Genomic DNA, 5000 nt, shown 5'->3' with positions numbered 1-5000 from the left:
TGACTGACAAACTTAAGTTCTCAAGCCAGTTGGCACGAGGCCTGGCAAAACAACGTGCTATGGATGGCGCTCGGGTTGGCGATCCACCCATTACAGTTAGACCCACAGAAACCGATCTGTGCAACACTGAGGGTTCATGGGGACGCCGTCCTATGAAACTCTTGTTTGTCTCGGTGTCAACCCAGACACAGAATGAAGATGCCCTCTGGGCATCTGATGTTGCTAAACCTATGGCGTCTAGGTCGGCGCTAAAAATGACTAGTATACCTTCCATGACCTTCCATAACTCGTCCTTGGAAAAGGAAGAGGAGATGAACTACGATTTTTACGAACAGATTAAAAGTCTAGTTGAGTCGGATGACTCTTCAGATGACTTTACAGAGGATGATGAGGATGTGGAGGAGTCCTTCCTCGACATATCGGCTGAGGAACCCGTGTTGGGAAAGTTTCCCATTGACACCAAGGGAACTATCACGGTTGTACTGCCTAGTCTGGAGTATATATGCGTTATCTGTAAACAACACATGGGCAAAGCATCCGAACTTGTTGCACATTTTAACATCAAACACAGAGACATTCCTCTGGTGTTTAAGTGCGCTAAATGTGACAAAACCAACTCAAACCACCGATCGATTGCCTGTCATGCCACCAAATGTGGGGGAATAAAGTTAACTGAGGAAAGCTTACCAATGGTCTGTGAATGTTGCCAGGCACGCTTTGCAACTCTAAGTGGCCTTTCGCAGCACAAGAGGCATGCTCACCCAGTCACCCGTAATGAGGAAAGGATTAAAGATAGTATAAAGGGTACCTCGCAGAGAGGGGTACACCGTAGCTGCTGGTCTTTGAAGGAAGTAGAACAGCTGGCCCTTCTAGAGTTGCAGTTTCAGGGGAAAAAGAATATCAATAAGATCATTGCTGAAGCGCTTGGGACTAAGACCAACAAGCAAGTCTCTGACAAGAGACGGGACCTAAGTAAAAAGACAGGGGCCCCCATGTCAGACAGCTTACATTTTTCTTCTAGGCCTCTTGAGACATTGTCTCCCCCACCAAATGTAACAACGGGGACTTCATCCATACTCGCTCAAGCAGCTGAGCGGCTTACGAATGAGAATTCTGGGACCCTGGAAAAGCCTGCAATGGAGGCAATAAAGGCTTGGCTTAACGGCGAGGGCCAACATGATGCCCTCGTAGAAACTGCCACAGCATTGATGCTTTGTCCGATGAGATTGGTGAAAAACAAAGGCAAACGTTCAAAACCCGAGAACGACATTATTAAACCCAGGATATTACCCACACGATCTTGGATGAAGAAGAGAGCGGAAAAACGAGGAAGCTTCATGAAGCACCAGAAGCTCTTCTTTAAGAACCGCTCTCTTCTTGCGTCCTTAGTCCTGGATGGCACTGAACGTCATGAATGCCGAATCCCGAACGCAGATGTATATCGTTTTTACTGCGAAAAATGGGAGAAGGTGTTGCCATTCAATGGCCTGGGCCAATTTAAGTCATCAGGTGTTGCAAATAACGAATACTTTGAGCCCCTAATTTCGGTGGAGGAAGTTCAGACTGCCATACGGGCCATTAAACCAACGTCAGCAGCTGGGCCAGATGGCCTAACAAGGGCTGCAATCTGTGCTGCCGACCCCGAGGGTCGGACACTGACAGCCCTATTTAATGCATGGATGATTACAGGAATTATTCCCAAAGAGTTGAAAAAGAATAGGACGATTCTTATTCCTAAGGTTATGGATGATGAAAAGCTGAAAGAATTGGGGAACTGGAGACCAATAACGATCGGTTCAATGATTCTGAGATTATTTTCCAGAATAATGACTGCACGTCTTGCTCGTGCTTGTCCCTTAAACCCAAGGCAGCGTGGTTTTATAGCGGCATCTGGCTGCTCTGAAAATCTTAAGGTGCTACAGGACCTTATGAGACATGCTAAGAAATTGCACAGGCCGTTGGCTGTCATGTTTATCGACATAGCGAAAGCTTTTGACTCGGTTTCGCATGCTCATATTTTATGGGTGTTAAGGCACAAGAAAGTAGATGAACACGTGGTGGGCATCATCCAGAACGCCTACGATCAGTGTACGACCTCGTTCAAAAGCAATGGCGAGTCGACTCGAGAAATTAGCATACGTGTTGGTGTCAAACAGGGTGACCCCATGTCACCCCTGCTCTTCAATCTTGCCATGGACCCTTTGATATGCACCCTAGAGTCACACGGAGTTGGGTACTCCATTGATACCGACCACGTGACAGCTCTTGCGTTTGCTGATGATTTGGTGTTGGTGAGCGAATCTTGGGTTGGTATGGCCGCCAATCTAGCGATCTTGGAATCATTTTGTGGGCTATCGGGATTGGAGGTTCAGGCCAGAAAGTGCCAGGGCTTCATGATAAGCCCAACCAAAGATTCATATACGGTGAACAACTGCGACCCATGGACTATCAAAAATAAAGATGTCCATATGATCCAACCTGATGAATCAACGAAATACCTTGGTCTGAAAATTGGCCCTTGGACTGGCACTATACAGCCTGATCTACATTGTCAGCTAAAGACATGGATCTCGAAAATCGATGAGGCGCCTCTGAAGCCAACTCAGAAGGTTGAACTACTCAATGCCTATGCCCTACCCAGATTGTTATATCCTGCAGACCACTCGGACTGCAAGCAATCAACTCTCCGTGGGTTGGACCAAGAGATTAGAAAGGCGGTAAAAGGATGGCTCCACCTTCCCGCTTCAACTTGTGATGGACTGTTATATGCCAGAGCCCGAGACGGAGGCCTTGCCATCTTGAAACTGGAAAAAACAATCCCTTCGGTTCAAGTTAGAAGGCTGCAACGTATAGCAAACTCGTCCGATGCTATCACCCGTAATATTGTGTCCTCGCAGGGTATGGAGGAAGAATACCGTAATTTGTGGGTACGAGCAGGGGGTGACAGTGATGCAATCCCAACATTCGTTCTCAGGGACTCTGTGTCAAAAGAACCTGTATATCCGAGACCCTGCGATTGGAGGGAGCATGAATTTCAGAGATGGTGCGAAAAGCCGGTTCAAGGAAGGGGCATTGTAAACTTTGCGCATGATAGAATCAGTATTGCTTGGTTGAGGCCATGGTGCGGCTTTAAACAATGCTTCTTTATCGCAGCACTACAACTAAGGGCAAATATTTACCCAACAAGAGAAAGCTTGAACAGAGGCAGAGATGGGGCCTTACGTTCCTGCAGGAAATGCTCTGCCAGACTCGAGTCCCTTTCGCACATTCTCGGTCAATGTCCTGCAGTACAGAAAGCAAGAATTGCGCGACATAACAAGATCAGTAACATTCTGGCAGACGAAGCGGCTAGATTGGGCTGGTCTGTATACAAAGAGCCACGGTTCATATCCGAGACGGGAGAGATGAGAAAGCCTGACCTCGTGTTTGCAAAAGATGAGGAGGCGGTTGTGATCGATGTCACCGTCCGTTTTGAGCTTTCAAAGAATACCTTGTCAGATGCTGCCTCGCACAAAGTTTCGTACTATACCCCTCTTGGTGATCAAGTCAAAGTGCTGACGAAGGCTAGCAAGGTCACATTCTTTGGATTCCCGGTTGGGGCAAGAGGAAAGTGGCCCCTTGAGAATAACGAGGTACTTACCTCCCTGGGCCTGACCAAACCCAGAACGACATCACTGGCCAAGATGATTTCCCGCAGAACGCTGCTTTTCTCTCTTGATATTCTGAGAATGTTCTGTGGAAATTATGCGGTCTATGAACAGTCATAGACAACCTCCGAAACAAATAATAGTTTTGTTTTAAGATGTCATTTGTTTTAGATTGATTTTGTTATTTTCGAAGGTGAAGTCGGTTTTTATTTCATTTTACTATTTTCCACAATTTAGATTGTTATTTTCCAAGACGGAGTCTTGGTTCTTTTTTTTATTGTTAGTTTTTTTTTTTAACACGTCGTATTTGTTACTTTAGAGCTTAGAGGGGACTTTATTTTCGCCTTACTATTTTCTGCCTACAAAGAAGATTAAAAATAAGCTTTTTTCAAGATGGTTTTGTTATTTTCCAAGGTGAAGTCTTGGTATTCTTATTTTACTATTTTCCATAAAGAAGACCATTCTTTTAGATTTTGTTATTTTCCAAGACGAAGACTTGGTATTTTTATTATATTGCTATTTTTTACACAAAGCTTATTCAAGAGCACTTATATAGATTAGACTTTGTTATTTTAATTCTTTATTTTTGGACTACATCAGTTCGAGAGTCCTGTAACTTACTATTTTCTGCCTACAAAGAAGATTAGAAATAAGCTTTATTTAAGATGTTTTAGATTAGATTTTGTTATTTTCCAAGGTGAAGAAGACTTTTCTTTTCTTTTAGACTTTGTTATTTTCCAAGACGAAGACTTGGTATTTTTTTGCTATTTTTTTACAGGAAGCTTTATTCAAGAGCACTTATATAGATTAGACTTTGTTATTTTAATTCTTTATTTTTGCACTACATCAGTTCGAGAGAAGACTACAAACCAGCTTTATTTAAGATGTTTTAGATTAGATTTTGTTATTTTCCAAGGTGAAGTCTTGGTTTTTTATTTTACTATTTTCCACAAAGAAGACTTTTCTTTTAGATTTTGTTATTTTCCAAGACGAAGACTTGGTATTTTTTTATTGCTATTTTTTTACACGAAGCCTATTCAAGAGCACTTATATAGATTAGACTTTGTTATTTTAATTCTTTATTTTTGGACTACATCAGTTCGAGAGTCCTGTAACTTACTATTTTCTGCCTACAAAGAAGATTACAAATAAGATTTATTTAAGATGTTTTAGATTAGATTTTGTTATTTTCCAAGGTGAAGTCTTGGTTTTTTTTATTTTACTATTTTCCACAAAGAAGACTTTTCTTTTCTTTTAGATTTTGTTATTTTCCAAGACGAAGACTTGTTTTTTTTATATTGCTATTTTTTTTACACTGCTTTATTCAAGAGCGCTTATATAGATTAGACTTTG

At 42.4% G+C, this 5000-nt stretch overlaps 1 pseudogene; it reads left to right on the top strand.

Annotated features, from left to right (window-relative positions):
• LOC142919103 (28S ribosomal RNA) overlaps positions 1-5000 on the top strand; it is a 10592-nt pseudogene that overhangs the window by 2967 nt on the left and 2625 nt on the right.

This window comes from Petromyzon marinus, unplaced genomic scaffold (assembly GCF_048934315.1).
Source record: "Petromyzon marinus isolate PM22_M1 ecotype Great Lakes invasive population unplaced genomic scaffold, UKy_Petmar_22M1.pri1.0 PM_G_Scaffold_6, whole genome shotgun sequence".
NCBI lineage: Eukaryota > Metazoa > Chordata > Hyperoartia > Petromyzontiformes > Petromyzontidae > Petromyzon > Petromyzon marinus.
Note: the sequence above shows the minus strand (reverse complement) of the source record. Positions and strands in the feature narration are given on the sequence as shown.